Raw genomic sequence first — 21,372 nt, forward strand, 5'->3', positions numbered from 1 at the left:
TCTTCCTTGCTTGTGTCAAAGTTTGTGACATGGGCACTTGAGGCATGTCAATTACAAAGCCTTGCAAGGAACACTGATCAACTTAGATGTTTTGTCTAACTTTGAGTTCAATAAATAAAAATGTCAAGTTTCTGTGGAATCTAAGTATGCTGAGCATCTTATAGATCCATTAAAAGAAATTCTAATCCCTTAGAATTGATTTACACTAACATTTGTGATATCAATTCAATACCATCTTGTGGTTTTAAAAAGTATCTGATTACTTTTATTGACAATTGCATTAGAAACAACTGTCTATTTGTTGAATGGTAAAGATGAAGCAATAGAAATGTCTAGACAATATAATAACCTTGTATACGTTGGGACAAGGAATTGAAAGGTGCCAAAGTCTATTGGTACATACCTATAGGGGGAACCTCATTCTTTCTTGGCTAGTTTAGTAGACTTTATACTTCTGCATTTTTGTTTAGGTTCTCGCGATTCTCTTTATGGGTATTGACCCAAGTAGGCCTAGGATTTATATTCGAGTCGGTCTTTATTGAATTTGAAAATCAGTTGGAAAAAAGATAAGAAGTGATAGGCATGGAGACTATAAATCTCATTTTGACGATATGTGTTTGAAAAGTGGAATTATCCATCAAATTGCTTCCCTATTCACCTTAATCTAATGAAAAATCAGACCATGAAATAAATGATGGATGCATTATTTGTAAGTTCGGGTTTACCACAAAACTTGTATGGAGGAACAATCTTTACTTTAAAAGGGAAGAACAAAATTTTTTGTGTTTTCTAGAAAGAAAACAATTCTTTTGTTTAAGACACAATGTATTCCACATGTGTAATGGAAAGCAAAGAAATCAAACTTGAAATATTTCAAAGCGTGGGCGTGTCTATCCAAATTCAAAGTTCCTATTCCTAAAATAATTAAAATAGGACCTAAGACTGTGGAGTCTAAACTTAGATTTGAATAGTCTAGTGAGGTGTAAACGACCATGGGAAGAATAAGAGGAGAATGTTCTTAACAAAGAGATTCAGAGGCGTAATAAATTTCAAAGGATATCTACTTCCTTCGAATATTATTGTGTAATATTTCTTCTGACTTCTGTAGACTCATTATTTTGGATAGATGGTGTCAATAGTGAGTTTGATTCAATCTTAAGATATCTTATTTGAAGAAGGTTGATCTTCCTCCATGAAATAAACCTTTGGGTTATAATTGAGTGCTCAAAAGGAAAATGAAAGTCAATGAAACTGTTTACAAATATAAAGCATAACTTTTTGTTAAAGGTTTTAGACAAAAATAAGGTCTGATCTTTCCGACACAAACTCGCCGGAAACTAGAGTTCAATTCATTTGGAAGTTAATTATGTTACCTGTGTTATGTAACCTACAAATTCATCAAAAGGATGTCAAAAAAACCCTCTTAAACGGAGAATTAGAGGAATAAATTTACAGGATACAATCTGAGAATTTTATGGTTTCTAGTAGATAAAAGAAAGTGTGCAAACTTGTTATGACACATTATGGACTAAAACAAGCACCCACACAATGACATAAGAAATTTGATAAAAACAATGTTGTCAAATGTATTTAAGAATGATGGAAGTGATAAATGTGTTCACATTAATATCACAAGGTTATGATTGTTTATACATTTGTAATATATTGATCATCGATAGATACACTTATGCCATAAATGCTACAAAATGTATGATAAAAATCAAGTTAGGAATGAAAAATCTTAGAGGACTTGAGCAAATATTAGGCATAAGAATTCTTAGAACACCATAAGGCCTAGCATTTTCACAGTCTCATTGCATTGAAAAGCTACTTGACTAGTTCAATTATTTGGATTTCAATATTATCAAGTCTAATATAAATGTGAGCTTTGCATTTCAAAAGAGTAAAGGCGAAAATGACTCACAATTGGATTGTGCTTCGAGTATTGGGAAGTATGACGTATGTCACAAAGTTTGAGCGATCAAATATATTATTTTCTATTAATAAACTGAGTCGGTTCACGAGTGATCCTAATCAAACTCAATAGATGACAATAAATAGTGTTTTGGAGTATTTAAAAAATATTTAAAACTAGATCAGCAGAGAAATGAAGTAAAATCCACGAGTGGATATTTATTTATTCTAGGTAGATGAGTAGACTCTTGGAAATATTTTAAAAGAGACATATATCATTAGCTCTACAATGATCTTTGAGCTAGGTGCTTTAGATGATTTCGGTGAATAAGTTGAAATACTCTGGAATTTCTTGATAGATATTATTTTTTGCCCAAAACATTGGCATTAGTATGCATACACTTCGATAGTAAATATGCAATAGGTAGGGCATGTAGCATGATGTATAACAGAAAGTCTCGTCATATAGGACATAGACATGATGCTGTTGGAAATATTACTCTCTAGTGGAATTATGATAATTTACTATGTAAATTCAAAGGATAATGTGTTAGATCTACTTACAATATGGCCTCACTAGAGAGAGAGTTTAAAGATTATCTAAGGGAAGGGTTAACATCTTAGGAACAGTCATCATGGCGGTAACTCTATCTAGATGACTGGAGATCCCCAGAGCTAGAGTCACGGAGAAAAACAAAGTTGTGACTGGCGGTTCGACATTGTAAACAAACTCAATCCATTCTCATGATGAAGAGAATGCTCAGGAACAAGGATAAAACATTAAGGCTTGTTAATGAGTTAATAAATCTTAATGGTTTTAATAATTTGCTAAGTTTGCCATACTTGACCAAATATTGTATCTATGCGATAACATGGTTAGAAATCACCTATTTGAGCATGAAGTTAGGCCGCTTCGAAAAGAAGTATTGTCAAAACCCTATTCTCTATACACTCATGAAACCAGGAGGTTTCCATGGTTAAAACGAACACAACCGTAAGAATCATAAACGGTAAAACATTAATTGTATGACATATGGTTGTTTAGGTATACACCAAAGCTCGACGTTTCAAAGATATCACATCTACCGATTGACCGGGTATATTCGACATATGCTCACTTTGGAAAGTCCAAGGGGAAAGCTAGTTATTCAGATGTAACTAAATTTTGCTTGTAAAGTACACCTACTTGTCCGTTTCTCTGTCTTGTATTCCTTCCCCATTCATGCGGGACATTGTTGGGCTTTAAAAGGTGTGATTGCAAAATGAAGAGTTGCGAATTTTATGAAAGGTTGTCACTTTTATGAAAAGTTATGTCTTTTATGAAAAGTTGACACTTTTATGAAAAGTTGTGGCTTTTATGAAAAGTTAAGACTTTTATGAAAAGTTGTGACTTTTATGAAAGGTGATGACCTTTATGGAAGCATGTGAGTTTTCGAAAGGTTTGTGACCTTTTCGGTAAGGCACAATAAGAACCTTTTCTCACTACCCTTTGTTTTCTATAAATTGAGGGATTTCCTCTCATTTTAAAGATAGAATTTAAAAACTTATTCTACTACTACTAAATCTAGTATTCTAAGTGTACTTTGTTGTCGTTGAGTGACTCGCTGACACTAGTGTTTTTGGTATCAATACACTGATGAATGAGATCAATTTATCCTGGGAGGACATATTCCAAATAAAACTTCGGATACTAGAGGGGATAATTTCCTTAAGGGGACACTATGCATTCAATTGGCTTGATCTTATTTCTATTCTTGAATGTGTTATAGATTTTAAATTCGTGAATTAATTCCTATTCTTCTGTTCTTCAATAAATCATTAAACTTTGGTAACTTTGTGTTTCTGCAAAGTTTGTTCGAATCAGTAAAATTCCTTAAACACGGATTGACAATAATTATTTTTTAACAAAAGTATTTTACATATTTTTCTAATTTTTTTTTTGATTCTTAAACACGGATTGACAAATATTATTCTTTAAGAAAAGTATTTTACATATTTTTCCAATTTGTTTTTGATTCTAGTGTCTCTACTAGTTGTAATTTTCTAGTTGTGAAAATATTCCTAAACTTTGTTCTATCTTATCAAGTTCTTCAAAGTTTTGTTCTAAGTATCTTAGGAATACAAGATAAAAAACTTGTTTAGCAATAGCTGCCTTTTGAAAATTACTACGTATCTTTAATTACAAAACATTAATATAATTATTTTTCGGTGAGTTTGTGAGATGAGGATTGATCTTCAGGAAGGGTGGGTGTGTGTGTGCATTTTTTTCTAGAACAATACGACACATGTGTTTCTATGCTTGAAAATTTCTAAGGGTGACTTTAGGCAAAATTCTTAGTGCGGGAGTATAAATAGTACAAGGATTACAAGAAATGCAATAAATGAATTTCAGCTTAAGTTTAAACTCTTTTTGTTGTTGACTTTCATACTGGACTTCTTAATTGACTATATACGTAAATCGATGATAGTTTTTTGACTGCCCATAGTTAACTCTGAAAGGTTTCCCTTTTTAAAAAAAATTAAAATTAAAAAATATATTCTATCTATGAAATCATGTATCTAATCACATGTTTATCTTACACCCAAAAAATATGTAGTTCATATACTTGTAAATGACTTTCAATTTAGCATGATTCATCCAAGGAAAAATAACAACATCGTGCTATCACATATTTTCGTGCTGTGTAATAATATGAAGTTGTTGGTCAAAAGTTAATACAAGAAAAGATTAAAGATACAGATTATTATTGTAATAACTATAATAATTCACAATATTATAATTACAGAATGTTAAAGAGTGCAAATAATCATTGCAATAATTAGTAATTACTAAGAGAATTTATAATGTTATAACTAAGGATTAATGTGCAATAAATGCATTTGTACGAAATTTTATACTTTACATAAATAAATAGGGTGTAATGACAAAATGAGAATGTTTATTCCATCTTACTTAATATAATTTTTCTTGTAATTGATAAATTTTAAAAATATTCTTATATATACACAAAATTTCACTCTTGTGAAATTTAATAATTTTCCAGAAAAGATATTTAGATGCATATATTTACATCACAAGAAAATTTGTTCAAAAAATAAAAGAATTTAGATTACATCACGTTAACTTCATATATTTTACATTACATACTAATGTATATATTAAGCAAAATAATAATTATTATATCATCAAAATTATTTTTCTTAAGTAGTTGAGGTTATGTAATGTACCCTTTTAGGATTGAACGATTTACTTCATCATAATAGTGGTACGTCATATTCCGCTAAACATCGAAACTCCCTCAACGACAATAAATCACACATTTTTTAAAATGTACGAAAAAAGTAGAAGATAAAAGAATATTGCAAAAATTAGAGGAATCCCATCTATTTATAGTAAAAAAAGGATAGTACGAACAAATGTTTTTTTTGTGTATCATCCAAAATGTCATGACCTTTTACGAGAAATCACAACCCTTTGGAAATTGACATATTGAAAACGTCACAATCCTTTTGAAAGTCACAACTCACTGTAAAATAAAAGCCCTTAGATAAAAGTCAAAACTTAATTATCGAAAAAGTCACAACTCATCTAAAAGTTGATTTTTCATAAAGCCATACATAGGCTAAAATCTAGTTTGTGAAAAAGCATGGGTTTATCATGCAATAGGATTGAAAATCACATCCAAATCAGTATATATTCATCAATACATTCATATTATGCTTTTGAAATCAATTAAAGAAAGAACCCATGGCTAGAATGAAGAAGAAGCTCTTGATCATATTTTTCTCTTTGAAACCTTTGAAATTAACTCTCAAGATAGAAGGATATCTAGAGATGAAGGATTACCATACCTTTTTTTATTTTAAAACCTATAAAATTTGATGATTCATCCATGGAAAACACAGATCCAAGCAGTTCTTGAGCTTCACCAACAATGGTGGTTTGAAAAGATATATTTTTGGAAGGAAAAGTTCAATTTGTGTGAGAGGATTTTGGAATTGGTTGATCACGTTTTGGACGACTTATATACACCTACAAATATCTAAATGAACCTATTGGATTCAGTTTAGGAGGTTTGGTGAATTTCCCGTTCGCCCCTTAACTAAAACAGACACAGGCAGTAAACTGCAGGCCACCATCGACGGAGGCATCTACTGGCCGTTGGTCAGTCGACGGGCCGTGCATTGGCCTCCGTCATTTGGTACTTGACCAAATTTTGACTTGATAACTGACCAAAATAAGTACCAGTCGACGATACCTCACTAACGAGCCGTTGGTTGACCAATGAGCCGTCGTTTGGTCTGTCGATTGACACTGCCAAGGCAGTGTCTCGACCAGCCTTGGGGCCTTCTTGTGTGGACTTTTGCGGGGACCTTTAGAGGTCGTAACCAGTCGTTTAAAACATTAATATAACCCTTAACAAGTTTTAGACCTTACACATAAGTTTCACCCAAAACAAACGCCTGCAAGTCGTTCAAACAGGCTAGGCCCCATCAAGACACTCGTTGAGTTATCTTTTGAACTCCTTGGACGTTCTTAGTCGTTTGACCTCCAAACTTATACAAACCCCATATAATATCATTAAAACTACTTGTAACTCATTTATAGTCTTCAAAATCTTATTACACAAAAATATAAGCATGCATCGACACATGAGTCACATAGGCGACTTGTCGTCGAACGTTTTTGTCGTCCCTTGACGTTCGACTTCCAAATCACCTCAAACATTACACCCTTCCTCTAAACCATATTATAAGTCATTTTAGAACCTTATAAACGTAAGAATAGCATGTTAGTATCTAGACACCCTATAACTCATATTGGGGTCTTACAATATCCCTCACTTGGGAACATTCGTTTTTGAATGACACTTAGGGTTCTTTAACCACAAGAAGGACCTCAAAGAATTATAGAGAAGTTCATAAAATTTATAGAAACATCAAATAATTTTAGCACTCAATGCACATAAAAAAGCAAAACCATTACTCACTCACTCTTTTATGCATCAGACGCAAAGGCTCTTATCATGTTCATAGGAGCAACATCATTCTCCTAATCATAACATGGTCAGTACACCTTAATACATTAAGATATCATCTTGCAAGGCCACACATAGGAAGATTTCAATAATACTCAAAACAAGTAGGCACTCATACTTCAATGCATATAGACTTGAGTTAATTTAATCAACAAAGATATTCATTAGTTAGACCTAGTGCCACGAAGGTCATACTCAATCATACCATATTTAGTGGTGTCCATGGAGGAATGTCCTTCTCCTCAACATACTTATATGTATCATGATTTCACACCTTATCAAGGTACAAGGTCAACTTCCTCTTAAAATGAGAAATTCTCAACTTTTTACCAAGACATGCTCATGATTCTTTCCTAGTGAAGTCTAAGTGGTAAGTCACACAAGGCACATCACAACAAATAGGAAGAAATTTCAAAAAATGTAAATTTCTAACATAGTACTCACCTTCACAGTAAGCATATTTTGAGAAGAATCACACAAATCATAGACACAAACATGAGCACTTTGCTAAACATACTTTCACTTTTCAAGAATTAGCCTACAATTATGGATTCAAAATCATAAAAGTCACATCGTTTTTAAGAGACTCAATGCATTTCATTTAAAGGAGACTCAACTTTTTACTATACGGTTAAACATTACACCTCACAAGTGACTTCTACCATGTTTATTATCTTACCTCATGAAGTCAAATGCACAACTAACATATATAGATGCAATTTAACATCAGAAAACATGGATTTTATCATAAAAATTCTTTCATGCACTATTGAACATTCATAATATCTTCAAGGTAATGTCAATCAATACATATCAAACATATAATGTCATGCAATTCATACTTTATGCGAAACTCTAATTCATGAACAAGCTTACTAAAAATTCAATAGATTCAAGTTCAAGCCAAAATAGAAGATCAATGGTAGAAAATATCTACAACCTTACTACTCCATCACCATCCCCCACATGGGGTAAACCCACTTAAGAGAAACTTAACCCCACCTTAAGAGGATCTTAACTAAACAACCTTCGTTTTCATCACTTAAAAGTGATTACAACTTTAGAAGGAATTTATAGTAAATCAACATAGGAACACCAAGGTATTCTAAGCTTCATCTCCTAAGCAGTTTATCCTCCAATTATCAAGTTAGGTCAATCTTATTAAACTACATAAGTTTTTTCATACAATACAATAGACCCCAATGTCATACATCATTAGGGGAAACAATATAGAAGACTTGGTCTTAAGGACCCTTTCTTTTCTTTCAACAATATAGTAAGGTAACTTCTAGGTCAATCAAACCCACATAATCACCCTAAGAAGATAAGAGCACTACCCTCAATTATAGGGGAAACATCACTTCCAAAACATAAACAGACTCACAACACAATAAGCAGTTTGAAACAAATCTACGACTCATCATGCCATAAAACTCTCATTCTTCATTCCAAATAGAAAAACTCCTTGCTATATTCATTATCATGTTCATATACATCAATTCTATACACATTTAGACAACATCTAATCAAAGAAAAATTAAGTTGATTGTTCAAAAAATGTTACAGTAAGCTGTCTTATCATTATAGTGAGCATGCTTTCAAATTGAAATGCAACATTTAGGCAATTGATAGGAAAAAAATGACAATATGATATACAAAACTGTACCATGAAAAGCATACTATCATGATACCTAGGATCAAGTCTATTCAAAGGACTCCAATCAATACTAGACAACTTATCAAGGACCACATGTATACAAAAGGAATCATTGAACACCTTTAAGTACATAATCTTAGGGTAGCATACTTCCATCGGTAGTCACTAAGTATTTCAAGTTCAATTTGTAGCATAAGGATACCATCATGCAAAACGATTTAGGAACACATCATTCCAAAGGAACTCATTTTATCCTAAATAACTTCTAACATACTTTGACTATATCATGACATACATTTTTTCAACATAACATGCTATTTCACATAGTTTTCATATATAGCCATAAATGGCATCACATCATCAAAACATACAAAAATTCATCTTCACACATACTTATTCAAACCATAAAACCAAGATAAGAATTTAAAATCACCTTTTCTCCCTCAAACGTAGGGAACAATCTCATCCAATCAATCACATCTAAAAAGACTATCGGACAAGAAAACATAAGAGAGAGATCTTATAGAGTTAAGTTTAATGGCACGATATGGGAATGATGAAGAAGGAAAACACTATCGTCCTATCGCATCTAGTACCATTTGATGTGTCACAACTCACCACCAATGATACAAGACTCTACTAGATGTGGCAATATGGGACTTCTTGGACCCTAAACCACTTTTAAAAATCTCGTGCTCTGATACCACATTTATCACATCCAGGGAGCATCCCCTACAAGTAACATGGCGTACTTGACCTCCGAAGGTCTTATATAAGTCCATAGTTATCATTCATCACATCGACATAGTAAATTTAGCGGAAAACTTAAAAGTTTTCATAGCACATCATATGCTAGAAACATCACTTCGTATACATATAAATTATAAATAATAATGCATATATATACTCTAAGTCTCTTTGCCATCATAGACTCAACAACATTAGAATCAACTAGGGACACGATCCTTAAAAAACATTACATAGCTATACAATATTGAGACACTTTAAAGTAAAGACATTAATAGGAGATCCTTGGATTTAAGATTCCTTTCGTTGAGCTTGGGAACCAGCTATCAAGCTCTTCACCATTCAAGACATCCTTAAAGCATCCATGACATACACTTTGTGTAAGAAGTAGAGAATAGTGGGATTAGTACAAGAATGCACTAAGTATGGAAACCATGCAAAAACATGCATTTAAAAGATACATTTTCTTGAAACCATACTTCATGCCTTTTTGAGTAAATCTTTATAAAACCTTTAAAGAATAGCCTTTATATCATTCACATACTTCATATAAGCATATTCGAAGGCCAAAAATTTCATAATATCATTTATCAAATTTATTACATATTTGAGTTACTTTAAAGTGAGCTCAATTCCTTTAACAGTGACCTACTTTAACAAGCCAACACATATCATCATAGAAGCATAGTACAACATAGACATAGTTAAGTCAAGAACTTCATCATATCGTCAACAAGATCAACATTATGCATAAAGACTCATATCGTGCACATCTTCATAACAAGTAGACAATTACTACAATGTCATGCATGAACACATACATAGTGACATGCATTGGAACACCTTCCTAGAACTTCCTAAGGAGCTACTTGTGCAATGTCTAGATGGGTTATTACTTCCATATTTCCTAAGTTACCTCCCTTAAGTCATTCTATTTAGGGTCCTAGTCATTTAATTCTATTGTCCATTTTACTGTAGGGAAACTACAGTGTTAACTGACATAGATCATGTGATGCTAAACATGGAATCCGGTGTCATAGAACCCCACACCTAAAGGAGGTGGTGTACCGGCCAATGTACAACCAAATGTGACATAGCGATCTTGGTGGATCCACTAGCTAGTATCTTATGGTGGCAACATAGTTATGGAACTTGGAGGTACATGTGAAAACCCTCTTTATGTCAAGATTAGGCATTGTAGTGTTTCACTTATGGAAACTGTACTTATGCACATTGTGGCATTGTGGTTATTCACCTCATGAAATTTATGGTGACCTACCTTCCTACCATAGGAAGGGACACACAGTCATATTCAAGTTCACTCGGTGCTAAGATAAGTTCCCTTCATTGAAAACCATTATTATATTTTTGCTTTATAAAACATAGGTTTAGGAGAGTCCTCCCCTCATATGCTTAACTCATAGGTCATAGATGAAAGTTCATCAACATAAATCATGTAAAGAATCCCTTCACATGAACATAGCATATGTAAAGCATCATCTAGTTTAGGGTACACATGAATACACAAATCAAGACCCCTCACTTTACTAGGTCTTCATACATGTGTATGTGTATACATATATGTGAGCAAACCTTTCACATAAAACATTACGACACATATGTTCATACATACATATTCATACATATAGAAACCAAAACTAGAACTATCATATCAAGGTACACATGTGCAATGCATAGGCAAAGTCCGATAACCTTGCTCATACTATTACACCCATAAAGTCATCCTATATAAGGAAACATGTATAATGCTTTAATAAACCACATCTTAACATGCATAGTAGTAGACACTAGTGAATATGAGAACTACTTTCATTTAGACACCATGACCTATACTACTTGTAACATGCATGTAAAGTGAGTGTATGTTGACAGTGTGTTTACATTGGTCAACATGATCAAATAATGTCTATCAACAACATATTGAGGCAGCCACCCTCTTATACCATAATACTCTTTCAATCATAAACCACACAACACACAATAGCATTGAAGACAAGCCAACTTCATATTACACTTAAGACTCCTAACTTGTGCTATTCATGCATTAACATAGGGGTACATAGGTAAGGGATTATTAACCATTTTAACTCACAAATGGCATAACATATACTTTACCCTAACATGGATATACACATGCTTACACGATAGCCATACAACCTAAATCACAACTAGAATAGGATAGTAGGCATAAGCTTCACATAGTATCATCATAGGCACATGTTTGTATATTAATCAATTTTCCTTCATGGCCATGGTAAACACATTTATAAATTGAAAACAAATTAAACACCGCCACCATAAGTGTTGCATACCACACAATGCCATACAAGGCTTCATCAACTACAATACTATAAGGAAAGTAGAAGAGACAAGCATTCTTACCAATTTCTCACCCATTGATCATCATTGATCAATACACCTTGTTCATCAACGATTCACAAATAGGGAAGTATCCAAATGTACTTTAATAATAAAATTAACCATGTACAAGTTGCTATAAGATCATAGTATAACATAATACAAAGCATCTCACATGTACTAGGAAGTAGACAGTCCTAAAGCATCAATTAACCTCCCTAGCTTAGTTCATCAATCATCATGTATAATTAATATAAATTTAGTTCAGTATCTAAATAGGTATAAATCAAATGTATATCATGCTTCATCTACCCTAGAATTAAGATCACATAAGGTTCATTACAACATTCAAATTGTAGACTACAAGAACATAGGCCAATTCATGCCAAAATTTCGTTTCTTTGATCATGGAGAATTCATACCCACGATCCATTAATATCATTAATATAAGGAAGTACATAAGGACAATATGCTCTACACGAAATCCTACTACAATTGATATAACCTTGAGATCACATAGAATATGCTAATTATGACATCAACGGAAAGTAGAAGAATCACAAGATAACCAACATTGATCAAAATGAATCACTTAATACAATCCAACCAATTTATTAACCTTAGGCAGTAGCTACATGAACCACAACATAATCGAATTACACTTTTATACCTTAAAAGGTCAACATTACAGTGAACCATGGAAAACTAGAACAAACAAGTTTAACTCTTCATACATTGATTCACATGGGTAATGAATAAATTATTCACCATAAATATACATATTAAACATTAGAAATAATCATATTAACATAATTGAATCACAAATCGACATGCATAAGATCAAGATCATAAAGTCATACAGAGGCTAAAGTCGAGTTTGTGAAAGAGCATGGGTTCATCATGCAATCGGATTGAAAATCACGTCCAAATCAGTAGATAATCATCAATACGGTCCGTTTGTTGACCAACGAGCCGTTGTTTGGTCCGTCGATTGACACTTCCAAGGCAATGTCTCGACCAGCCTTGGCGCCTTTTGCGAGGCCCATTAGAGGTCGTACCCGGATGTTTCCAATGTACATTAATCACTTGACAAGTAATAGTCCTTCCACATAAGTTTCACCCAAAAAATAAACACCTTCAAGTCGTCCAAACAGGCTAGGACTCATCAAGACACACGGTGAGCGTCTTAAGGGCTATCCTCCGAACGCCTTGGACGTTCTTGGTTGTTTGACCTCCAAACTTATTGAAACTCCATATACTATAATTAAACATCATTATAAATTTTTTAGAGGCCTCAAAATATCATTAAACACAAATACAAGCATGCATAGGCACATGAGACACATAGGCGGCTAGTCGTCGAACGTTTTAGTCATCCTTGGACGTTCGACTTCAAAATTACCTCAAACTTTACACACTGCCTCTAAAACATATTATAAGTAATTTTAGGACCTTAAAACATTAGGACGAATATGTTAGTCTCTATACAACCTAACGCATTTTTGGGTGTTACACGGAAGTGTTTCCAAATGATCAACCTAGAGTCCCTCCTGAGAGAGAAATAGACTTTGACATAGACATAATTCCATATAGTCATCCTATCCCTATTCCACCATATAGAAAGGCGCCATTAGAGTTAAAGAGCAGTTGAAGGATTTTATAGAGAAGGGTTTTATTTGATCAAATAAACTAAGGAGACAATTATGTTTAAATGGTTTGAAGCTTGTGAGAGAAGCTTTCATAAACTTAAAAAAAAGTTTACTACTGCTCAGTTTTGACTTTACCAAAAAGTACTCAAGTTTTGTGGTGTATTGTGCTGCATCTAGAGTTTGTTTGGGTTGTGTGTTAATACAGAATAACATAGTTATAACTTATGCCTTGAGAAATTAAGTTGAAAGTTCATGAGAAAATAAATTACCCAACCCATGATTTAGAGTTGGTTGTTGTACTATTTGCTCAGAAAGATGACGCCATTACATTTATGGTGTTCATGTGGAAGTGTTCACCGCGGTGAAAAAAGTTTTCAGCATGTGTTTTGTTAGCAAGAGCTTAATCTTAGGAAAAAAAGGTTGTGTATGGGTAGTACCACCCATTTTGAGAAAGATAAGAAAGAGTTAGCAAAGGAGGTGCATAGACTTGCACGATTAGAAGTTTGACAAATGAATTACACAGAAGGAGGAGTATTGCTGATGAATGGGTCTGAATCATCATTTGTGTTAGAAGTAAAAGGCAAGCAAGACCAAGACCCTATATGTCTTGTTTTGAAGGCAAGTGTTCATAAGCAAAAAGTGATGGCTTTTGACCAAGGGGGAGATGGTGTATTGAGATATCAAGGTAGGTTATGTGTAGCAATGGTAGATGATTGAATTAATTTAAAGTTTCACGTATGAAGGTGTTAGGAGATATTGTAAGAAGGAAGATCAGTTTGTGGCGAAGTTACATGAGAAGCTAAAGAGGATAGGAAGAAGAGATAGCCACATCTCTTCGAATTCGGAGAAGTTCCAAATCAAGGTAATAATACTTTTCTTTGCATTGATATTAAGTTTACATGTTATGTTTATATTTTGATGTTGGGTGTATGAGAGAATATATGATGTTACACCATAAGCCTAGTAGGAAGTAATCACATTCGAGGACGATGTTAGAAATGCTAAATTATACCTCCCTAAAGAAGCATAAGCGATTGTTATCAAGTAAACAACCTAACTACCAGGTTGGGGTTGATCCCACGAGAAAAATTGTTTAGACTTAACTTTAACTCACGACTATATCAATTTAGGCAATGTCTTTGGAAAGAGAGTAAGTAAAAGGGTAGTTTTTGTGAAACAAATTTCCTAAACAGTGTAATTAACAGTTGAAAAAATATAAACGTTTGTCTTATCAAGATGAGAGAGTAACTAGGGTATCTATGTTCCCCACAAGTTCATAATGCGGTATTCCTATTAATAGACATATGCGATCGTTATCAAGTAAAGAACCCAATTAGCAGGTTGTGATCGATCCCACAAGGAAAATTGTTTAGACTTAACTTTACCTCACGACTATATCAGTTTAGTCAATGTCTTTCCAAAACGAGTAAGTAAAAGGGGGGGGGGTTTTGTGACACAAATTTCGTAAAAAGTGTAATTAACAGTTGAAAAAAAATAAAGATTTCTGTTATCAAGATGAGATAGTAACTAGGGTATTTCTGTTCCCCACAGATTCATAACGCGATACTCCTAGCAATAACAATCCTTTCCTAATTACATGCAATGTGGTAAGTTAGGTATATCTAAATCCTTAGTCCGGAATCTTAAAAATTTCACCCTACACCTTGGTCCAACTACGTTTGTATAATTTACTAACCCTTAACTATGCCTCAGATTGGACATCATAATCGATGAATAGATTGGTTATTACTTTGCACTAATCGACACTAGCCTATTAGAGAGTATCACACTAAATCTGTGTTGATAATTCTTTTCTTATTACTACCTCCTTTGTCCGACAAGTAGCAACAAGGCGATTTCTACGCGTGCACTCATTAAGATGTCTTCTAAGTGAAAGAATTATCAATGCATGTAACAACACTAATCAAGAATTTCTTAATTATTAGGATTACTTTGTTAATTGCCCATGGTTCCACAACCCTACTTTTGGATTTAATTACCCATGTTAACCAGATCACAATTTATATTTTTAGATAACGAAATCATAAACATACTTAACAAGAAGAATAAACCCCAATATGAAATTGCAAGAAAAATCCTTCAAATTAAATTCTGAAATCAATTAATTGCCAAGGTTTTCAACAAACCAATCTCCAATGCACAAAATAGAACAATAACAATAGTAGCTAAACCCAAAAAAGAGGTTTTAATGCCCAATAAATAGAAAACATAGTTCTAAAGAAAAATGAATTAAAATAAGGAAAGTTTTGTTAAGGAACGCGACATCAATTAATGAACAAACTGATGGACAGTTGATTAATCGATGGACCAACGTCACGGGCCGTTGATTCACCTACGGTCCGTCAATTCTCCCCGTAGCTCCATACTTAGAATCTTCAAAAATCAGGTACTAGAACCTTCTCTGAATCAAATGACGGTTCGCAAATACGGTCAGTCGATCAATCGATAGACCGTCATTGTCTTTAATGGTTCACTTTGTCAGACTTCCTAATTTCCTTACATGTCATGACCTGCTCATCTACGATCACACCTACGGTCCTAAGAATGAGCGATCGAGCGTCGATTGCATCCATAGTCTGGTTCTGAACATAAAACTTGTTAAAGTTAATACAAAAAGGCTTTTGACACACACAACTCTTAAGTGAAATTCTTGAGAAATCTCGTGAAATCACGTCACATCAACACCCTCAACTTAAATTCGTTTTTGTTCTCAAGTGACACACTATGACCCTAAATTACACTTTTATAGAAGTATACATTTTAAAGATCTAGCAATCACATTGTTGTCAGAGTTGACGCTTTCTTGATCGAGTGTAGCATTACGCTCTCAGACTCGACAAGCTAATTTATGCAGATCACATCATGAAACAAATTCACTATGCAATAGACACTTTTACTATTTTTCGTCTTACCATGGTACCAACTTTTTTATAATGCAACTAGTGCCCTCACGAAAAATTTTCATAGGCTTGCCCTTATTTTCGCTGCTTAGATTCAACATACAATCGCGGTACGACTTTTATGGCTTATAAGTAGGATCAGGGTCAGGTGTGGTACATTTGGATACATTATTAGTGAATCTCTGCCCTCCTTGATATTACTGCTCAGCTTCATACCTCTTTTAATTCTTTTGGACCCCATATTTCTCTTCTCTTATCTTATCTTCTTTGTCTTATTTCCCTTTTCTTTAAATGTGACTTTCACTTTTCTTTTGCATCTTTTTCTCAGAAAACTCTTTTTGTTTCTTTTATTTTTTTTTCTTTTCCCACTGTTATTTAATTTTTTGTCCAGTCACATCTTTCACTCACTCAAGTTTTTCTTTTCAATATCGAACTCTTTTCGTACCCATTTTTTGTTCCGTACTCATAATAGCCACCTTCAACTCATGACTTTCCCATGAGTTCAGGTACACAATACCCGAAATCGGGTTAGCTCCAAGACGACGTCACTTTATGCATTGGCAACCATCAACTTAGGCTTTTGGCCTAGGTCAAGGTGCACATGCCCGAAGAGTGACTAGGGACAAAAATTAGACCCTGGGAAGGTGAGTTGGTGAATTAGAAAAATTGGTCTATTATAGGCTCAAGAAATTTGGAAAAAAAAGGGACCTTAATTTCATTTGTTCAACTTATTTAAGGCTAGATATTAGGTATTTTTAACAAGGGACTATGACCACTTTCTAGGTTCTAGAGTCGATTCCCTTTGCAGGACTATTCGGGCAAGTTTTAGCTAACCACTTATTGTTTGATCACTCGAATCTTCTCACACTCTCTTGGCATATTGTTTCACAATCAGATTATGAGAGTTCAAAATTTGTGTTTTAGTAAAAGGTCATGTAGTGGGTGACTCTTTATGTCATCTTTAGAGCCAACACATTCGACTTATCTTAACCTATACATGCAAGCACACCAATGGATGGGGTATCATTTTTATTAGCAATCATGATTTATTTATAATGCTTTTGTACTTGTACTTCCTAAGACATGCCAGTTAAACAGAAAATTAAGAAGTCTCTTAGGGAAAATATTACATGCAAGAAAACCCCAATAGATGATTGTGAGTTGGGTTACTCTGACTTTACCTTATCACTAGCTTTCCGTTTACCTCACACCCAAAAAAATAATATTGCAATTGTCCCCAATGCATAAGATATAAAGATAGAGAGTGTCAGGTGAAGCAAACCTATGGAACATAGCGCTGAAGAACTCTAAACACGCGAGTGGGTCCATTTTCCTGAAACCTAATGGATCATCACGTAGGCAACCCTCAGTAGTGCCCACATCAACCTCCACATTATTAGTACTTCTCCTCTCTGCACTCACTGGTACAAGTATTGATACCCTAATAACCATCTCCAATGTTCTCCTCTAACGTGTCTCCTCATCTACCAAGGAGGCCCTCCTAGCCCTCTCCAGCTCTGTCCTCTCTCTCTTTCTTACACAGGCCTCATCATTGGTCTCAGTGGTGTGGCTAGAGCGTTCCTCTTGGTACAAACTTGTTGCTCAGACTGTATCTCAGCAGGGACCTTAAACAATGCATCTAGCATCTAGTCCTCTGCTAGCTCAGTGGGACGACTCTTTGGCTCAGTACCTCGCACCTCAAAGATGGCATCAACATCGTCTCAAAGGAGGGCGAGCTCTGCATGAATAGTAGTGAGGTCAGAGGTAGGGGTTGGTCATCCTAGAACATGAAACTCGAAAGTGACAAGACGTTTGTCAATTGCTTGAATATTTTGCTCTACCCGCTGGGCCACCAGCTTCTCTAAGCGGTCCTCAATGGATTTATGCATCCAAAGATGAATGTTGTGGAGGAGAGTAGCCATCTGTGCCTCTAACTCTTGGACTCGAGCTAGATGGACCAATGATGTTGATGGGGGGGGGGGATCTAGACAAGATGGGGTCCTGTTAGCTGCATATGAGGAGGAGGCCGGAGTGGATCCTCATTCCCTAGTACGAAAGTATCAACCCCCTAGGCTCGTTTCACCGTGTCTGCTAAGTTCTCGCTTAGAGGGGGAACCTCGATCCGAGGCCCTCTATGAAGTGCCGCTACACTGTTCTCATCCCTGATGAGTCTTATATCCATTGTCCTTGAGGGTCGACAACATTTATCATAGTGCCAAACTGGCTCTCTAGCGTCGCTGCGTGTGTGAAATATTAGACATGGAAAGAGGTAAGTGGTGAAAGTATTTAATGCCCTCTTGTGAATCTCCTCTATAAGCACCCAAGCGAAGTCTATCTCAAGTCCCGCTACCGATGCTTCTACCATCACCTCCCTATCCTATGTAATTACATTATTAACGATAATCGGTATCAGACCAATAGCTAGAAATACTTGGACAAAAAACGTGAGGGTGGCCTTCTTGATCAGCCCTCAGGGATCAATAACCAGTCCACCTTTCACCATCTGTCGAAAGATAATGGGCCAACAATTTTATAACTGCCTCACGCTTCTTCGCACTCAGATGAAAGTCACAACTTTGGACAATCTCCCACCTGTAGTCAAACTCTGAGGTACTCTGAGTCCACTATGACCGTATTGTGGGGCCGTATAGGAAGAGGCGGCTGGAGGCTTCTGATATGTCAACCCGCTAGCACCAGACCAGTGTAGAGGTGAGAGGGGCCTATTTGGCAGGTTTTTCTGGCCTCTGAATTGACCCTCAAAGAGTAGCGACGTAGGAGGCATAGAACTCCCGAATAATCTCCTTGCTATAACTGTGCAAGTCCTAAGACAACTAGTCAAATTTGTGGAAGTTAAATAGTATGTGCACCTCGGGGACTGTGGGCAAACTCTCTATTAGGACGCAATACTCCTCAGTAACCAACTGAGTCATCACCCCTTGTCATTCAACAGTCTCGCATCCCAATACACCTTCCAGTGCCCCTCCATGCACTATCCACTACAAGAAAAAGGTTCAGTTAAGACAAACATGTATGTACGAGCTAATAATCCCGTCTCAAAAGACGAGATTATATTTTGGTCCTAAAAGGTATATGTTATTGGGAAGGTAAAAAAATCTTGTCCCTAATAAAACTAATGACTCGTCCCAATTTTAGTTGAGAGACTTACCATTAGTGTAAAAAATGCTTAAAATTTTACTAAAACCCCAAAAATAATAATTCTGAAAAGTAGGCCGCGAAAAGAACAGAATTTTCTAAAAATCCAATAAAAATTCTTTTCTCTCAAAATCCATTGGTGACAACATTACCCTATACGTATTCCTCAAGCCCAAAAGTCTTTCTTTTTCATCTCGATCAACTAACACTTAGGGCTATTCACCTCCGACTCAAATCCTCTAAAAGTATTCTCAACAGAAACATTCTAAATTGTTAATCTAAGGTATGGTGTCTCTTCTTGTTCCCGTTTACTGATGAACGTTTACTCAACTCAACAAAAGTGACTCTTTTTCATCTTTATTAACAGCGACCTAGAGTTATATTAGTATTCTAAGCAACTATATTTATTTCCTTTTAACAACTGCAAATTTAAGGTATGCTGTCTCTTCTTTTTCATTTTCTTCATATTTACTGATCTTTTGCTCAACTCAACAGGAGCATCTCTTTTTCATCATAATCAACATCGACCTACGATTATTAGGATCTGCCTCCAATCCTCTGTAAGTATTCGCAGCAGCAACTTCTTTGTTTCCTTATCTGAACTACAAATTTTGAGTATGACGTCTCTTCTTCTTCTTCTTCTTCTTCAGCTTTACTTATATGTCGCTCAACTTTGACTTATTCTCTTGTTTTATATTATTGAGTCCAAATTCTTATTGAAAGTTCAATTATTTTTTAAGTGTATTCATGTTTGTAGTATATGTGTGTTCGCAGAATCACATTACCCATACTAGAAAGTCTTTCTTTAGAAAAATAAATACGAGGACACCCTTCCTCTTTTCTTCTCGGTTTCATGATTCCCTTGTTCAATTGACACAAAAGTCCCTTGTATTGAATGAATATATGATCCATGTTTGATTAGTTGTTGATTATACAACCGAAAGATTCTTTACAATAGAGTCTTGATCAACTTGTAATAAAATACATGATCATTTTTTATATACTACAAGGTAAGTGTTGGGAAAAAAAATACTACAATCTTTATATTAAAATGGAATTATAAAGTAGTAAATAACTTATCACAAATATTATGTTGTGGCAAGCCACTTCCTTGAAAGCAATTTCGGCTAGACTCCGGTGCAAATCGCTGCAGACGGTCGCTCCCTAAGGTTTCACAGTTACTCTCAATCACGTGCACTCATGGCTGAGACTTTGGAGGTTGCTCAAAACCAATTGCCCAAAAAATATTCTAAGAATAAGAAAGAGAAGAAAAGAGGAAAATGTTTTTCTCTTCTTTTTGTTTGTGTTGGTATTGTTTCTTATGTCCCCCAAAGCTCTTCTTATATAAGATTGCAAAAGAAGGAGTTGAAAATAGGAGAGCTTAATTTTTAGAAACGTATTATCAACGTTAATGTCATCAAAGGTCATTAAATAACGTTGGTTTTTGGAACATATATATCTTCTAATTGGAAATGTACTTTGCATTTTGTCTTGTTGCATTACATTTAGTTAATAAACTTTAGATAATGAACTCTACATTAATTACCTCAACAATCTTCCACTAACGCAAAAACAAAGGGTAAGACCAAATTTTTGACAAAAGGAAGGAACATATACTTAAGTGTCAATATCTTTCAATTTGAATTGATATGTAGAGATATGAGGCAACAACTTATTATCCGCAAAGTAAAATACTCTTGAACTTAACGACTATGAATTGAGACCATCATAACACATACCATATCCTTATATTTTAAGCAACCTTCGCGATACAAACAAAGTGCTTTTATAGTCATGCACACACAACTTGGGTCTTATGAGTGCTCGAGAAATACGACCCAACTCTTTCATAAAAGGTGACCACACCTTTACACTCACGTAGGTGACTCCATCAAGTCTATCTCAAATAGACC

Source organism: Solanum pennellii, chromosome 10 (assembly GCF_001406875.1).
Source record: "Solanum pennellii chromosome 10, SPENNV200".
Classification (NCBI taxonomy): domain Eukaryota; kingdom Viridiplantae; phylum Streptophyta; class Magnoliopsida; order Solanales; family Solanaceae; genus Solanum; species Solanum pennellii.